Below are 19,780 nucleotides of genomic sequence, written 5' to 3'. Positions count from 1 at the left end.
AGGGAGGGAGGGAGGAAGGGAGGGAGGGAGGAAGGGAGGGAGGGAGGAAAAGAAGGAAAGCAGAGGGTGACTGAGAAAGAAAGAAAAGAGAAAAGAAGGAAGGAAGAAGGGAGGAAAGACATGGGATTAAAGACTATCTAGTGTAATCCCCTCATACTACAAATGGGGAAGTTGAAGGACTGGGTGATTAAGTGAATTACTCAGGAACACCAGGGTAGTAAATGAGAGAGCAGAGTTTGAGCCCATTTTCTCACTCCAAATACAGTTCTTCTATAGGTTATAAGATCTGAGAACTGTGTCAATATATAAATCATGGTCACCAGGAAACTGAAAATGAGAACTGTGTCAATATGAAAATCATGATGACCTGGGGAAAATGCTAGATACACTCATGAGTATTTCTAGGCTTTGATTATAATAGATCCAATTTTATCATTAGGTTAGAAAACAGATAAAGACTATCCATTTTCCCCCCAATATGCTCTCTTAAGGCATAAAGGTTAAATAGGTAACTGGAATGCTATCTGTATTTCGAAATCACAAGTTCTTTGCTGGAGTATGCTGGAACCAGCTATCAACTGTTAAATTTTTAGTGTAGGCACTTAACACCTAGAGAAATCAGTAAACACTTCAAGTAAGGCATGTAGGTTTTTTAAAAATTATTTTATAAAGGTGGTATTGGAGAAATGTTAATAATGCAAACAATTTTTTAAATGCCCTGTATACATTTTCCCCCAGAGAGCTGGTTGTTAAAACATTGACAGCACACCCCTTCTTAAAGTATTATAATGAATCAAAATAGCATCAAAAGAGATTTAGCTCTCACTTTAAGAAATAAGAATTGAGAGAACAGTTAGTCTTTGGAAGAGAAATTTCCCTTGCTAATGATTTCCTGAATACATAAGAGATTTCATTGAAGGGATTCGATTAAGATTATGCTCATTCCAGTTAGTAACTAAGAATTGAGGTAATTTCCTCATTGTGAATGGTACCAGGTAAATTGAATAAGGATAAACTTCTGTATAGATCAGATGCTACATGAGGTCAAGGGTAATGTCTTTTTCACCTTGCTTTTAAATTCTTCAAGAGGGGGTAGTTCAGTGGAATGAAAACCAGGCCTAGAGATGGGAGTTCCTAGGTTCAAGTCTGGCTTCAGACACTTCCCAGCTGTGTGACCCTGGGCAAGTCACTTGACCCCCGTTGCCTAACCTTACCACTCTTCTGCCTTGGAAGTAAGGGTTAAAATAAATAAATACTCCAAGAGTCTGGGGGGGGGAAAAGTAAATATTTAGTAAGTATTTTCATTTATGATAATCATACATGCCCTCATACTTATTTCCAAATTTCTGTAATTACAGCTTGAATTTTTTTGAAACAGTTCTTTTCTTCTTTATCCTCCCAAAGGTCTATCAGCTTACCTCCTTGCTCACCCAGTATCCATTCTTCTCTTCCACTCTCACCTCAAAAGTGATTATTGAAGCATATAGAATAGACTGATACCTTTGTTAATAAGGCCCCCATCAAAAATCATTGTGCTTTGGTTAGAAAAAATTTTATTGACACTTCCATTCCTAGCAATTCCACCCAATCTTTCAATGTGGCATTGAAGTCACAATAAACTTGATAGAAAAAAAAATCTTCAAATGCTATTATATTATCAGTCCTTAATAAAATGTTTTGTAATAGAAAACAAGCCATACTCATGAGAAATATGATTTTCAAACACACCTCAAGTTTTTGTTAGAACAGGTCTTTGTAAAATAATGAAGTTTCAATATCACTCTCAACAATTTTGAAATCAGTCAACTATAATCATCTCTTCTGGGCATTTTGTATGTTGTTACTGATCTAAGAAGCAAGAATCTAACTTAAAGTGGAGGACTAAGTCCTTGCTCAGTGTAGATCATAGCCTTTCAGAGATTACATCATGCAAACTTAATACAGTGATACCTCAGTTTTCCTCAAATCCTGTCCAGAAACAATCAGCGAAATCCAAAATCAATGAAAAGTGGAGGCAATTATTTCTATATGAATCAATGTAAATCCAATTAATTAGTTCTAGACACTCCAAAGTACATACCAAAAACACATTTTATAGAAAATAAATATAGTATTTAACACTAAAATCAATAAGAAATGAATATAAAAGACTAATGTAAAGAATAAACAAACATTTAACATGGCATTTACCTTTCTGAAGACTCTTCTTGCTGTATGGAAGACAGCGAGATGGAGAGAGAGGTTATTGTTTGGAAGGGGAATCTCCCTCCATAAGGACCTTAGGTATCAAGGCATTATCTGAAAAGACTTTGGAAAGAAGCTGACATATAGATGAGTTGCTACCTTGATTATGTCACTCTTCTAAGCTGAAATATTTCTACTTGACTGAGAGGAGATATCTCACCCCCAATGCAAGAGCTCATTCATTTTGTATATTGTCAGATACATATTCTCCTCCCTATGCTTCATCTGATTTTCATTTGCTATCTGTATGGATAGATGGATTTATTTGCATTTCAATACATGTATTGCTCACACCTAGCAGGATAACAGGTGGGTTACCCTTTGTTTTCCCCAAATTTCACCAAATTTCATCAAATTAGCATTAAAGTCAAGTAGACATGCTGATGAAATCCCAGGCAACTGATGAAAACAGAGACAAACATTTTGCTGGAAAAAAATCTTTGAAAACTGAAACCAACAATAACGGATGTCAATGAAAACCGAAGTATTACTGTATTATGACTTGGTCAACAGTTAGAGAAATTCCTCACATAACTCTTTGCATATAGCTAAATCGAAAATGGAAGTACATAATCAATTGAAAGGCACTATACTCAGCACTAGAGATAGGAAAAACAACAAAAGATACACAATAAAAGCAATAATGTGTGATGATCAACTGCCAAAAAATTAACTATTATCAGTAATACAAGGATCCAGGATAGCCCCAGGGGACTCATGATGAAAAAGGATATCTACCACTATAGAAGGAATTAGTGGAGTGTGAAAACACATTGAAGCATAACATTCTTCACTTTATTTTCTCCATTAATTTTTCTCTAGTGTAGGCAAGATGTGTCTTCATTTACAATATGGTGAATAAGGAAATGGATATTCTATGATAACATATGTACAGCCTATATCATATTACTTGCCAGCTGGGTGGGGGGGAAACATTGAGGGCAAAATGTCAGAAAATGATTATTAAAATTGTATCAACATGTTAAAAAAAATTTTAAGAGGTAAAAGACAATTCCTGCCCTCAAGGAGCTTACAGTCTAGTGGGGAGCCAACCAGAAAACAAATATATACAAATATATATTTGTATACATATAAAAAAGCAATATACAGTATGAATGGGAAATAACTAACAGAGGAAGGGACTGGATTTAGGAAGTATTGGGAATGGTTTCCTACAGATAAATCATTCAGAGTGAAAGTAAACATTTTCTTTCCACAAGTTCCAATCTGTTCATTACTCAGTCAGTGCACTACTCTGTTAAAGACAGAGCTGACTCCTAATTAAGTGCTGTTTTTGACCAGTCCTGTGATTTCCTTAGTGTAGTAAATGCTCAGTGAGGAAATCCTCTTTATCAGTGTAGGTCAGTGACTACTCAAAAGCATCATTTTAAAGAGTTGCTTACAACATTGAGATTTTAAGTGACTTGCCCAAGATTAGATAGCAAGCATGCATCAGAGGTGGAACTTGACCCTAGGTCTTGCTGACTCTGAGGTCAGGTTTCTCCTCTATGGGAATCATACTACCTTCTCTGATTAATAAGGTAAATTGACATTTCCTACATGTGAGCTGTTGCTGTTCAGTCATTTTCAATTATATCTAACTCTTGGCAACCCCACTGGGTGATTTCTTGGTGAAGTACTGGAGTGATTTGCCGTTTCCTTTTTCAGCTAATTCAGCAGACAAGGAAATCAAAGTGAACAGGACTAAATGACTTACCCAGGGTCATACAGCTAGTAAGTGTCTTGTGGCTGGATTTGAATTCAGATTTTCCTAATTCCAGGTTCAGCACTCTTCCCATTATGTCACCTAGCTCCCCTACATGTGAACTACCTTTCTAAAACAACATTTAAGGATATATGGAATTAATTTTATTCTATTGGGTGAGTTCATGATTGCTTAAGAGAAGCACAAAACTTATTTTTATTGCATGTTCATGTCTCAAGGATATAGGATAGATTGTAAAGATTCCAGGTGACAATTTCCAACAATGTATGCTACGCGTTGTGATTTGGGGAATAAAGCACTTGAAGGAGACCTTGTCCTCCTGAATAACTTCCCTTCCTAATTAGTTGATGTCTGAAATTCCAAAATCAGTCAGTCTTTTCCTCTATGAAAATACAAACAGCCTTGGTAAAGTAAATGACTGGTGAGGGAGGTACCACAGAGTGAGGAAAAGGTATAAAATGGCCAAATGGGAGACCTAAAGAGAAGGGGCAGAAGGGGCTAAAGGAAGTAATAAATTGCTTTAAAATGTCTAAAGACTGGCTTTGACCATGGGCAACAAAGCATGAGGTATGGATATGGGATATGAGATATATAATTGCTTCTTTCAAAAACTCATCTTTGAAATCCAAGTACAGTATAAAAATAGGGAAGCCAATCCCCTACTTTCTCTAGAATTTAGGGAGAACTTGGCCCTGGTGAAAATTTTGAGATGCAGATCAAAGATTCCCATAAAGTAGACCTAGCTTCAGGATTTTACCACCAGGCCCTTTTTTATGTTGCTACTAATGAATTATTGCTCAGTATGTCTTTGTCCTAATAAATCTACAACATATTGGCTTAGCTCTGAATGTTTCTGTGCCCTCTTTGCTCCTAGAGAGCATTTCTGTGCTATATGATAGTGTTAGGTTTTGACTTTATCACCAAAAGGATACAATGAGGGCATATACAATTCACCCAGAATTTCCAAGTTATATTTTGAATTTTGGGGGGAATTTGAGAGTTTCTTTTGGGGGGTGTAGGGAGCCATTTCTGATTACCCCACCCCCAAAAAAGAAAAGTTAACTTGCCTTTTTGCTATTGTACTTGCCCAGGGACATCTGTCATGTCACAGCCAAGAATGATAATTGAATGAAGAATTGGTTTTTATTGCATCTAATAAAAAGCAGCTCTTATTATTTTTTTTACAAATTACCCATAATTACAATTGTCTGGAGAGCATCTTATCATCCTGAGTGGGACAGAAATAAGCTAGATGCACAATAGTACTTCCCCTTGTATGATTTAAACTTGCATTCTCATTAATGGGCATGTAAATTAGCATTACAGCAAATTTGGTTCATATCACTTTACTGGACAGATTCTAACTCCACTGTATAACAGTCTTTTAGTAGACATGTAATTTATTTCCATCCTGCTTCAGTTCAGAGGAGCATGTGCAGTGGAGTGATGAGAGGGAGGGAGGGAGAGAGACAGAGAGAGAGAGAGAGAGAGAGAGAGAGAGAGAGAGAGAGAGAATACGAAGGATACTGAAAACTTTACAACATCAGTGTACAGTTCATAAAATGTTATATAGCTGTCATGGTCTCTTAAAGCAGCCTCATAGATAAGTGAAACATTTACTAGCCACGTTTGGGGGGTTATTTATTTTTATGATCATGTCCTCTGCCCCGCCTTCATATCCCACTCCTCAGAAAGAGCAAAAGTAAATGCAATCAATAATTCCTCTTTTCCCCTGGGTAGAGGCAGTATGAGTTGTAATGTGGCATAGTGCATAGAGAACTGACTTTCAATTTAATGAAATCTCTGTTCAAGAACCATTTCTAACACATATTAGCTATAGACCCTGAGCAAGTCCTTTAATCTTTTGATAGTCTAGGCAGATCTCTTAAGACTATAAGTTGTAGAGAAGGTGATGACCGGTATTGATAATTTTCACATTGGGAGTTCTCCATGCCAATGAAATCACAGGTCCAGCCCAGTCTTCATCCATATAGGCAGTAGTAACATAATGGGTATAGTGCTAGGCTTGAAGTCAGAAAGTCTAGAATTCAAATCCTCCCTCCAATGCCAGTTGTGTGATCCTGAACAAAACATTAAACTTCAATACACTTTCAAGGAAGTATCTACTAAGCCAGAAGGTTCATGATAAACTCCCTGATAACTCAAGGGAAAGATGTACAAGAGACCTAGCCCACCTTCTTTTCCAATTATCAGTACAATCACCAGTTCCATCATTTTCTACAGTTCCTGAAAGTGGTGAGTACTAAGCAAATAACCTTATGTTGAGGATTTGGTAATGAAAATATTATAAAATTTAAAATTAGAAAAACCCTTAGAACTCATCCAGTCTAATCCTCTCATTTTACAGGTGAGAAAACTGAAACCAAGAGGTGATAAATGACTTGCTCGAAGTCAAATAGCTAATAAGTGGCAGAGATAAGATTTAAATCTAGGTTATTTGCATCAAAATTAAATGGTCTTCCTGACTTAGGCCAGGGTTTCTAGAAATGCTATACTAGCAGAAGAATTACATTTCTGATTGGCTTCCTTTCCCAATGTCACACTAGTTACCAGGTTAAATCTTGAATCCAAGTCCTCGGCTTTCATATCCAATGACTCCAAATCCAATTCCATTGTTAGAATAGTGCAGCATTCTTCTGATTTTAGATTCTCATGTGATGGTATTCAGAGCAATTTTTGTATACTGTTATTTCAAAAGTGGTAAATAAGGGCAACTTTCCTTTCCTTTATTGAATACATATTTTATCTTAATTTGTAGTCATCCTACCACCTTCCACTCCCCAGTAGTCATCTAGAATTCTTTCTGGATATATACAGTAATAATTAATTATCCTTGGTTTGGTTTCTAGATACAATCACTTGTAGTATACAAAACTTGTGTCTACAATATGTAATAATAATCTGTACATCTACTACAGATAACAAGCCTTATTGCAGATATTATTTTGGTTGGAAATATTTTCATAATAGGAACCACATGGTAGAGTGGTTAGAGTGGTAGGCTTGGAGCCAGGAAGACCTGAATCCAAATCCCTCCTCTGACACCTATTAGCCATATGACCCTATACAAATCATTTAGCATCTATGTACTTCAGACAACTCCCAAGAATTTATCTACTAAATCAGAGATAAGCTTTAATCTGACAAACTAGGTATTTAATTGGTGTTTGCTGATTGATTGAATGGTAATCACTGTTGGTGTTAGAAGTTTCCATGCTGATGAAATCCTTTGTGTGATTGATTGTTATAACCATTTTCTAAAGAAAGAAATGAGTGATCAAGAGATTCCCTGACAGGACAGAACTAGGTCTTTTAGGAGGTTGTATGTCTCCTGTTGTACTATATTCTCTAAATAATAGTCCAGCAAACCCTCATACCTCTGGTCATCTGCTTTTGGGGTTTGCCTTTCACTCAACTCTTACCTGTGGCTCCAAGAAGAAGTAGTGTGAACAATGGCCACACTGACAAAACTATCTCTGAAAATGGGCTAAACCAGGTTGAGGGTAACCAATGGGTCTCAAATCCATCGATGAGTTAGGGGAGGGGCATGGCTACCCCATGCATGTGAAGTCTTCCCCAGGCAGAATAGGTGGATGAGAACAATTTATTTCAATGGCCATGAAGATTGGTGAAGCAGGCACTGTGGAGCACCTAAAACTTGGTTAGATAACAAAAATGCCATTCATTCACTGCATCCTAGGCCATCACTAGTTGTCCTGACTTTTATCACTGGAATTAAATGACTCCTGAAGAGTGAGGCTGATGACTTTGTGCAACGCTGAAGGCCATTTGTCCTCTTCAAAAATGATGGACAAACAACTTACTATGCCCTGCTCTGTTTTATCAACACTCATTAAGTCTTTCTAAGGAAGCAGCAAATATTGGAGATGATGAGATACTGTGAGATACTCAAATGAATAAAATTCCATTAGCTATAAGTTAGGATAAGTGTTAAGAGTTGAAGTAGAGAAAAATCTGGATTCAAATCCTATTTACTCTCTACTTCAAAGAGAAAAAAAAGTACAAGATGTCCTGTATGTACAAAAATATTTATAGTAGTTCTTTCTGTAGTAGCAAAGAACTGGAAATGAAGGGAGTAACCATAAATTAGGCAATTGTTTGACAAATTATGGTATCTGAATGGGATATAATATTTTTCAACTAGAAAAAAATAGTAATTAGGTAGTTTCAAAGAAACCTAGAAAGACCAGTATGAACTGATGAAAAACAGAATGAGCAGAACCAGGAGAACAATGTATTTAATGATAATGCTGTAAAGATAAACATTTTAAATACTTAAGAATTCTAATCAATGCAATGACCAACTATGATTCCTAAGGAATAGGAGGCAGGTAATAGATTCAAAATACAAAATAAAATATGCATTTTCAGAAAGAGCCAATGTGGGAATTTGTGTTGCCTAACTAGGTGTAGTTATTACAAGGACTAGCTTTTTGAAAATTTTGGTCAATGGAGTAGTAGGGATAGGGGAATATCAGCCAGCAGAGATAGAAACAAGGTATCAAAAGGAGGGGAAATGAGGTCATTGAAGCATATTGTTTTGTTTCATTTTGTTTTTTAATTCAGAAAAGAGATCAGAAAGAAGTACAGAGAGAAGCATAGAGAAGGGCAGTGTTGGAAGGTACATATTGAGCTTATTATATATTTAGAAAAAGTAACTAGGCATTTTAGAATCTGCAAATACAATCTTTTTTCTGTGCTTTATATATTTAGAAATAATCAATTTATGTTTGTGTTCAGTTCAGAATAAAATATATATTTTAAAAATACAAATCATATTCTATCACATTTATTATTTCTTACCCTCTCTGAAAATCAGTGTCATCATGCATGGAAGATAGATAATAATCCATATAGTACCTACCTCCTTGATTGGTTGTCAGAATCAAATTAAATAGGTAAAGGGCTTTGCGAACTTTATCGTATTCTATAACTATCAGTTATTACTCTTCAGCACTACTAAAATGTTTAAATGGTTATGAATTCATCCAATTCCTGGAGATGTGAACAATGTAATTAGAAAAACTAAAGTCTTTTAGATGGTGAGTAATTTTGCCTCAGTACTATGCATCTTCATTCTACTATATTTGGAGAAAATATGGGCGCAGAAGCCTCCCATCAGTAAGAAAGTCCAACTGCTTCGACCATAAAACTGCTTAGTCACACATATGGAAAGTATTTAACATCATTTGTTGCAGTGATTTAATTAAACTTTAAGCACCACATCTGTTTGAAAACATATCAAGGAGACAGAGATGCTCATTGTGTGGGAGTTGACTGACAGGGAAGAACAGATTGACTTGGCATGTTAGTGGAACTCATTAATCTTCTTCAAGTATGTACTGTGGAAACATGGAGTTCTCTCCACAAGCTGTTACCCAAACAGCACTTTTGCTTGCACATTTAGAAACCTAATTGAGCAAGTGGAAGACACAAGTTTAAAATTGGGCGATTGGGAAGTGTAATTTTTTTCATAATAAAAGTTTCTTATAATTTTATGTAAGATAAAACAAAGAGAATGGTGCCCCAAAACCTGTGGATCAATGAGCAATGACATGTTGCTGCTCAATCCCAGAATCCTCATTGATGTTGGAAACAGTCTTAGGGATGACCCTTCATAGACTGAACCTTCCCTCAGTGAATGTGGTATGTTTTATACTTGCTATAAGGAGAAGCAGTAGTATTGACCCTTCATCTTCCCCAAGAGAATCTTGGAACCTCAGTCATTTCTGACTTATCTCCCTCCCTTCATCAATGGCAAATTACCGAGGCAATATTCAAATAAATGCTGCCCAGGTGGTTTTGAAAGAAGAAATACTCTATTAAAACTGTCCAGCTACCTTGTGGAAGGTTTACTCACCACATACAGCTGTGATCAAATTTGGAGGATTTTTTAAGATATATATTTTATCTTCCAATTACAAGCAACAATAATTTTCAACACACATTCTCAGAAATTATAAGATCTGAATTGTCTCCCTCTCCCTTCCTTTCCTCCTCCTGCCCTGCAATGATAAACAATTCTATTTGGATTATACATGTATCATCATGCAAAACTTAGAGAGTTTTTTTCCCTCCTAAAAAGTGTTTGTATATGTATCCTCAAGGAAAGGAGAAAGGCCCTTGAGAGTGTGGCCCAAGGGGTTTGCTGATCACACCCACTCAAGTCAATGCTCTCCCAGAGCATAATCACAATACCCATATTTCAAAAATAAATTATGCTTACAATCTGGGAAGGGGTGTTTTCTAAGTAAAATCAGAGGAAGATTAGAAGCCAAAAACATTCAATGGAAAAAAAAATAGTGATTAAACTCACTTTCGCTTCCTTTTTTTTAAAGCATAAATAGAAGGAAACAGGATAGAGAACACACACACACACACACACACACACACACACATCAAAAAAAATTGGCGGGAGTAACTGGCTGATGGGAATTTTCATGTTTCTAAAATCTCTGGCTTTGTTCTTTATCTGAATGCTGTCTCTGCAAATTTAAATCAATCTTATTTCAGAATGCTGGGTTTGTAACTGAGAAGAAAAAGTGCAGATGGCTAAATTATACTCACTTGTTCAACACCATGATCACTTTCTGGAATGTGGCTTTAAACACCTGAAATTAATTAGAGAGGCTATTTTAATGTACAGAGCATGATTTATACTACAAGCTTAAATACATATATATATATATACATATATATATATGAGTCTTTATTTCATGGTGCCTCATATTTCAAACATGCACATTCTACAATCAGCTTCTCTTTTTATCTTTTAATGAGGCGTCCTAATTTCAAAGGAAAATAAATATCCAATATTCAACAAAACCTTACAAATATCAGGAGAAATTGAGCAATACATTTTTCATTCAAAAGATATTTTCTTGAGCACCTAGAATATATTAGCTAACGTAGCATGAGAGCCTCTCCCCAGACCATCTAGAAGGAGATAAAATACAAATAATTTTAATGCAAGGTGGCATGAGACAAATTCCATGAGAAATAAAAACCAAAATGCTAAAGCAGCTCTGAGAAGGGGGAGATCATTTCTGAATGGTGGAAATCACGTGAGATCTGAGCCTTGAAAGAGAAACACGATTTCCATATGCAGAAATATGAAGAAAATGCATTTCTGGCAAAGTAAATAGTGTGAACAGAAACCATGGAAGTGTGAAAAAAAGCAAAGTTTGAGATCCGCAAATTGTCCAGTTTTTGTTGAGTTTAGGTTGCAGGCAGGGGAATAATGGTAGAAAAGCCTGAAATGGTAGGCTGGGGGCAAATTGTAGAATGGTGAATCTAGAAATATGGATATTATTGGGCAAACAATTAGGAAGCACTGATGATTTTCCAGCAGAAACTGATATGATCAGAATGATGTATTGGGAAGATGGGAAGAGCATCAGTGTATAGTATGGAATTAAGAATGAAGACTGAAAATGAGCTGAGTTTTTAGGAGGTGATTGGAGCACCCCATGTAAGAGATTTGGAGGTTCTGAAATGGCATGGGAATGATAAGGATGGAAAAGATAAGCATCGAAGGCTCTGAATAGAAATAATCTACTTGATTTGATCAGGGATATATGTGGGAGGAGTCAGATGAGAGAGAAGAGTAAAAAATGAAGTTTCAAGCTTGAATAATTGAGGAAATGGATTAGAATTTACAAGGAAATCCGAGAAACTGAACTAATATGAGCGTGCATATCCATGTATACCTATATAATGCAAATACTTTATATACACACTCCAGATATACATATACAAATAAACCCATTTCTTACATAATAATAACATGAACACAATTAATATATAATATCCATATAATGTATATATGTGTATGTATTTTGTATGTCTATATGTTATAATGAATTTTAATTAATTGAATATGATGATGTAATCTCAGACAGAAACATTTAGCGAATGGGTAGAATGAGATGGAAATGATTAAGAAAGAAAAGTCACAGCTAGAGACAGAGATTTGTATGTTGTCCACATTGCTAATATTTGAAGTCTTGAAATGACCAAGAAAGAAAATATAAAGGAAGAAAAGAGCTGAGAACAGAAATTTAGGGACTTTCCACTGTGGGGTATCAAGAAGTAAGAAAATGGGAGCTTCTTCAAAGTAGTAATTTTTTTCCCATTCTTCATATCTCCAGTGCCCTTCTCCGCATCTCTTTGGCAACAGAAGAAGAAAAATGAGTTGATCTAGGCCAGGGGTTCCTAACCATTTCTTCATCGTGATTCCCTTTGGCAGTCTGATAAAAACTATAGACACCATATCAGAATAATGTATTTTAAATACAGAATATAAAATACACAGAAATACAAAGGAAACCAAATCAATTAAAAATTAAATAAAACAAGTTTTGGACCCTAGCAAAATTTCCTCCCTGATAGCTTTTGTACATGCTCTAAGTCAGAGAAGGACACATTCTTTTATTTATGCCTAATGGTTTCTCACCTGCCCGTACCCCTTTATTTCCATCTCATTCCTGCTGTTCAAATGGCTATTCTAAGAAGTACTTAATGGAGACTTGTTGATTAATTGAAGAGGGAGGATAAGACCTAACAAAGGAGACAGAAATGATCAAGATTTAGGAAATGGTTGACAAAAGTTCTGTGTTACAGAAGTCAAGGCAAAAGAGAGGTTCAAGGAAAAGGAGATAGGCTTAGGGTTCAACTTAAGTGTTAAAGAAAAAGACTGCATCAGAAAATAAAATGAAATTTGTTACTTATAAGAGCTAACATTTATATAGCAATTTGAGGTTTGCAAATACTGTGCATATACTATTAGATCCTTACTCTAAGTAGATACTATTATTATCCCCATCCTAATTAGGAAACAGAGACTAAGAAGTTAAAAGGCTTATCAAGGAATGCTAAGCTAATATATGAAACAAGATGTGAACTCAGGTCTTCCTTGACTACAAATCCAGTGTTCTATTCATTATGGCACAATTTCATTGGACTAGAGCAGTGATGGCAAACCTTTTTGAGGGACGGGTGATGTCAACAGGCATATGTGGTAAGGTGGAGGGGAGCAACCTGGCCCCGTGTTCCTTTGGCTTTCTAGTAATGAACTCTGGCATACTCTGTGCAGGGGTGACAGTGGACATGCCCACAGAGAGGGCTCTGTGAGCCCCCTCGGGCACATGTGCCATAATTGCTACCATGGGTCTAGAGGGATCAGAAACTAGATTGGAAGTCAAAACAGAAAGTATACACTACCCAGGACAAGTGATTTTAAGTTGTTTGCCTGTTTCTTCATTTTTAAAATGGGGGTAATCTACCTTTCAGAATTGTTGTAAGGATCAAATCAGATAATTATAAAGCATTTAGCATAGTGTCTAGCATATAATAAGCACTGTGCAACTGTTAGCTATTACTACTATCTCTACTTCTAATATTCTTGCAAGAATTTGGAGGTGAATGCAAAGAATTAAGATAATACGTTGAGGGATCTTGGAAAGATCTCTTTTTTGATCATTGAGAAGAAGCCAATAGAAAGGGCTTGCATATTGACAAGAGAAGGGGCAGTGTCCCAGTGAAAGTGAAAAAAGATATGATGGGGAAAAAACAAAACACTTGAATCATAAAAAAAATGGGTAAAGAAAGTAAAACTTAAAGATGGACTCACCTTTTTTTTTTTTTTTTTTTTTTTTTGGACTCAGATAAAGACATCCATCCTTCTTTCCAAGTCTTTCTGTAAGGCTGATGTAGTCAGTCACATGTCCTACAGTGGTCTGAAAGAATTGATGAACTTCTAAAAAGTGAGCCATTTCAACTTGTTTTGGGTTGGATTGAGTTCATTGTGAAGAAAGAGACAGATATCTCTTTAAGAGACTTTAAAATGTTTTTTTGTCTGCCATGTAATGTGTCACTGAGGCTGGGTCTCCATATAAGGAAGAGGACAGAATTAGTCCTATAAAATATAACTCCTTAATAAGGGTAGCAATAAGGAATAGGATATGAGAGTTACAGTCTGCTATGTTATGTGGCCCAAACCAACTATGTTCTAATAGGGTTCTACTGTCATTTGTCTGAAGGCAGTGACTTTTGCCTTCCTTCTAGGTATAGCTAGTAAAGCTTTGAGTTTTTATTGGAGTGATTTATCCAGATTCTCATGGATTTTAAATGTATTTACTTATGTATTTTCCAGTGATTTTGAGAGGAAAATCAAGAAAATGTTTTCCTCTCATAATTTCTCCCTACACTATTTTTTTCCTTTGAAAAAGCATCCACAGTGCCAGCAGATGCGTCTCTAAGTGAAAAGTGCTTTCCTATTGCCAGGGCAGACAAAGACTGCTGATTGCTACTGGCTGCAGTGGAGAGAGAGAGCGAGTCAGCCCTCATTCCTCTATCTCCACCCAGCTGCTTCTCACCTGCCCTTCTTCCTTTACTTATGTCTTTTCCATACCTTCCCTGGACACATTCAGTCCCAGTGACCTGAGCTATGGAAGCTGCCTTGTCTTTGCCTCATTTGACCAGAGATGCTTAAACCCAGAATCTAAAGCTAGGAAGGCAATTCTAAATATTCTACATTTCAATCAGCTCCATCTCCCTCTCTCACAACAACACAGTCTCACATAAAACAATGTCTCGCTGTAAGCATGGAAGAATTGCTAAACAGAAAAAAAAGAGACAGATTATAATTAACTTTACCACTGATTTCTATGCAACTCCAGGTGAGTCACTATTCTTAAGTAAATTGAGGTTAGAATCTGAAAGACTATTGAAGCTTCCCAAAGGTATTAGGAAGCAAATGATCATGTCATTTCCCCCATCTCCTCTATCTTCTGTCTCCTTTGAGTAAAAATAGCTCAGAAAAAAAGAACAGGAATTACACAAGAAAAGATAGTAAATCACTGAGGCAATAACCAAATGGTGCCCAAGTGCCTTTGAAAAAGGCAATGCCCTCCTAGGCTGTCCAGCTAGCACCTGGAGAATTTGTTCACCCAGGCGATCCGATTTACCGTCCCTTTTATCCTCCCGGATTGTGAGGTGGATGGGAGGCAGGTGTTTTATCCCCCTTTTACTCTTGGTGAAAGAGAGACACAGAAAGGTAAATGGTCTGGGCCAGAGGCATGGAGCAAGTGACTGCTGATGCTGAAGAGAAAACTCCAGGATTCTGACTCCCAGAAGATTATTTTCATTCCTAAACTGTGCTACAGCTTTCATACAGCTTTAGTTGCTGAGAACGGCAAACACCTCCCACTCAGAAACTGCACTATCGAGCATTAGAATCATGTGCAAAGTCCATCACTGGGAAAAGACTCAGGCATAATAAAATGCATTGGAAATAACACAGCAAATGCCCACATTCTCTTCTAGGTGCTTTCAAGGGAAATGACTTGACTACTTGAAGTACAAAGGAAGAAATACAGCATAGTAGCCTTTCTTCTTCTGGATGGCCATTTATTTTCCTATAGGCATGCAGGAAAGGTCAGAGTAGACCTTTCCACAGGGAGGGAGAAAGCATGGAACATCTTGGAGCTATCAACCTCCTGGGTGGCAGCATGGCAGTGTGGATTTAGTGTTGGCTTTGGAGTCAAAGGAAGAAAGTTCATCTCCCATTTTAGATGCTTTTTACCTGGGTGACCTTGGACATGTCAGTTAACCTCAGTTTCCTCATCTATAAGGTAAAGGGAATTGACTAGAGGACCTCTAAGGTCCCTTGGATCCCTTCTGATTCTGAACCTATTACTGCCACTCCTCTGAAGCTTTGGAATAACAGAGCTCCCAGGTTTAGAAGTAGAAGGGAAGTTAGCATTCTGAGCTTCTACTCTACCCCCTTCTTTTATAAATGAAGAAACAGAGATACAGAGAAGTTTAATGACTTGCCCAGTGGCACACATATAGCAAATGGTGTGGTTAGAACTCGAACTCGGGTTCAAAGGCAGCATTCTTTTTACTGTATCATGCTGCTTGCCATCTTATGTTTGTTTTCTCTCTGTACCCTGTTAAGGCACCTAGATGACGCAGTGGATAGACCACTGGGCTTGGTGGCAGGAAGACCTGAGTTCAAATCTGATCTCAGATACTCGTAGTATTGTGACCTTGGGCAAATCACTCAACCTCTGTTTGCCTTAATCCACTGAAAAAGAAAATAGCAAACTGCTCTAGTGCCTTTGCCAAGAAAACCCCATATGGGTAAAGAAGGGTGAGACAAGACTGAAGTAGAGAACAACAACCATCTCCTGTTAAAAATCTATACTGTGGATAAACTTCTTCAGTGAACACTGATAGGAGGGAAGCCTCCAGAGTGAAGATTGGACCCTAGAATTTTGGGGTCAATATTCTGATTTGTTTCAATGTATTTGTGAAATAAGAATATTTGTCTATACAGCATAATCCATCTATTCCCAAATTCCTTATCCATGAAAATTGGTTCAATGTAATGTCAGACAAAGACTTGGATGCTTTTAGTTTTTCTTTGTGCCTAAATTACCCCTTATCACCACCCTACAGTTCTGGGCTCCAGGCTCTTCAACTCAGATTCTCACATCTTTTTTTTTTGTTTTGTTTTTGCTTTGAGCTTCATGCATAACAGCCCAACTCCAATCCTATTGGCCTATTCTCTTGCATCCAAATTGAGTCTGCTGGTTGTTTTTTTTTGGGGGGGGGGTACGGAGGGGAGAGTTTCTTTTAAAAGCCAAAAGCTTTTTTCCCTTTAAACTCTAGATAATGAGCAAACAGCTTGGGACCATGATTAGGAAATCTGCTATTACCACCCATTCTGCCATAAGAAGCAGGCAAAAATATCGGTGGGAATTGAGGAAGATGATCCTTCTCTCCGAACTGTCTGATGTGACCTTGTAATAAATTCTTCAGCTAACTTCCCTAGTATCAGAGGTAGAACATCTGCCTGAGAAGTTGTGAATATTCCTAGTAGACAAACCAAGCCAATCCAGCCTCAGCAATCCATAAAACAGCTGGCATTTGACTTTTCTCTTCCATGCCAGGAATAATTACACTGGGCTCACAAAAAGAGCAGTAAGACCACTGCAGCATTCCTGGTTAAATTTGTTGCCTCTCCACCCTGTACCTCTCTTGCCTCTCATGTTAAACGAGGCACTAGAGTGCCCTTCCACTGAAGGAATAAATAAATACAAAGGATGATAGATCAGAGCTACCAGTGACTTCAAAGTCTATCTGAAATTGAGGAAACTAAGGCCCAGAGATGTTATGTTACTTACTGAATAATACACAGGGAATAAGCATTAGAGGAAGGATGGAGTTGCAGGTCCTTACTCTTCAGAGCTAGGGATCTTTCCACTGTAGCACGTTGCCCTATTCTCTAGACTGTTCCCCACTCTATTCTCTTATGCCTTCCCACACTCCATCAAAATTTACCTGTCTTGACCCACCATATTTCTATTCTATTCCTCATGGCCCCCTACTAAGTTAATTAATCTGATAAACTAATTCGAGGTAAGGAATGAATGCCTAATAAAGGACTCAAAGATAACATTTGAATATTCACAAGGACTGCATTTGTATTTTCATAAGGATACCATTTGAATTTTTAAGCCCTCAATGTCTTAACTCAAGGAAGAAAAGAACAGATTTTCAGCACCAACAAGATAATAGGGAAAATATTGGGGAGTAAAGGGCTCTCGTGGGCATCTCTCACACACTCTCTTGGCCAATCCATTCACCAATATACAAGCATTTATTACAGACCTACTATGTGCCAGATTTTGTTCGAAATGCTTAGAATACAAAGACCTCTGTGAAACATTATTTCCACAAAAGAACTTTTATAATGTAGCAGGGGAAACATTTATATATATAGGTAGGTACAAGATAACTGCAGGAGAGGTTTTTGCAGGGAGAGCAGGCTGACAGATGGTGATAACAGTTATGTAGTAACTATATAGCCAAGGTGTAAAAGTTAAAACATCAGTGTGACAGGATCTCTTTAGTGAAGAATTCGTGCGAACACTTGGTTAGAGAAACTGGAGGTTGATGCCAAAGAATCTAAGTTCAGAATAGGATGTGGGACAGAACAGCAGAGGCCAAACCCTTTCCAGAAGTGAATGACAGGAGACAAAAAGAGATAAGGTCAAGGATCTCACTAGCAATTAGATGAACTGGAAGGGTGGCCAAACAAAAGTAGAATTGAGGTCAAGATGAGTAACTCCAGTCTAATCTCAGGAGGGTGATTTGGGTACCACTGTATACTACTGTACATTTTTAAGTTCATCTTGAAGCCTTCTAGCCAGCTCTGTCTATAGAAGAGGTTGAGTGTTTGTGACTCCTTCATCCTACTTGTAAGCATAGTATAGACCAGTGATGGGCAAACTATGGCCTGCAGGCGAGATGTACCCCCTCAAATGTTCTATCCCTCTGGGCAACATTATTCCTAATCTGACAAATACAACGAGTAGGATACAACACAATGAAACTTTGAAATTTTTGCCTTAGAAACAGACTGACAAATGAGCATTTCCTTTCCTTTGGCCTCCTCTTTAAAAAGTTTGCCCATCACTGGTATAGAGAATATCGCAATCTAAGGTTTGGAAATGAAAGAAGATATAGTCAGCCCCTCATACTTTGATCAAAGAATTTCCCCTGAGTTCCTCCTTCCTTCTCTAACAGGTTTACACAAAATAGATGAAAAAAAGGAATTTTCTTGTACCATAAACAGTATTAACGGAAGGAAGGAAGGAAGGAAGGAAGGAAGGAAGAAAGGAAGGAAGGAAGGAAGGAAGGAAGGAAGGAAGGAAGGAAGGAAGGAAATAAGAAGCATTTATATAGCACATTAAAGTTTTCCAAATGCTCTATAGAGATGATTTCATTTTGTTCTCACAATAACCCTGTTAGGTAGGTGCAGAAGTATATCCATTTTACAAGTGAGGAAGTGGAAGCTGAAAGAGGTCCTTAGTTGCTAAGTGTCTGAGGCAAGACTAGGAACTAACTCCAAGTTCAACAAATGTATACAATATGCCTCCAACCAATACTTGTACCAGAATATTTGGGGAACCATATTATCCTATGGAAGGATGCTAACATATCATTGGAGTGGAACTGAGCTATACCATACAATATATTGAGAAAATCAGTGGACATGGACTGTCTATATTGAAAACAACATGGTAAGGAGACACCATTTTAATCTGGGAGTTATAGACCTTCAGCACCATTTCATGGACTTGTTCTTTCCTGTCCATGCCAGTCCTGGTTCATGGCCCATGATATCCCAGAACCTCTACAGAGCATACATCAGAATTAGGGAAGTAAGGTATAATGAGAATTATAGATAAATTATATTATTTGGGGGCAGCAATAAGGTGGTGCAGAAGATACAGGGTGATGCCTAAAGCTAGGAAGACTCATCCCTCTGAGTTCAAATCTGGCCTCAGGCACAAGTTGTATGACCCTGCACAAGTCATTTAAGTCTGTTTGCCTCAATTTCTTCATCTGTTAAATAAAGTTGAGAAAGAAATGGCAAACCACTCCAGTATCTTTGCCAAGAAATTGAGGTCAAGAAGAGTTAAATGAGACTTATTCCTCATATTCAATACTCCATCTCTCATCTCCATCCCTTTTCTTTGGCAATCTTACATATCTAGAATTCATTGCCTCCCTACCACCACAGAATCCCTGTCTTCCTTTTAAAATTACCTCAGGAGTTGTCTTCTATAAGAAGCCTTTCCTGATCTTCCAAACTTCTTTTTTCCTAATTCCCAAATTACCTTGCTTTTAATTATTTTGGATTATTTTATACTTATTCACTTTATATTTATACTATATATATATATACATGAATAT

The sequence above is a fragment of the Gracilinanus agilis genome, chromosome 5 (assembly GCF_016433145.1).
Source record: "Gracilinanus agilis isolate LMUSP501 chromosome 5, AgileGrace, whole genome shotgun sequence".
NCBI lineage: Eukaryota > Metazoa > Chordata > Mammalia > Didelphimorphia > Didelphidae > Gracilinanus > Gracilinanus agilis.
The sequence above is the reverse complement of the archived record's forward strand: the minus strand, read 5'-3'. Positions refer to the sequence as shown.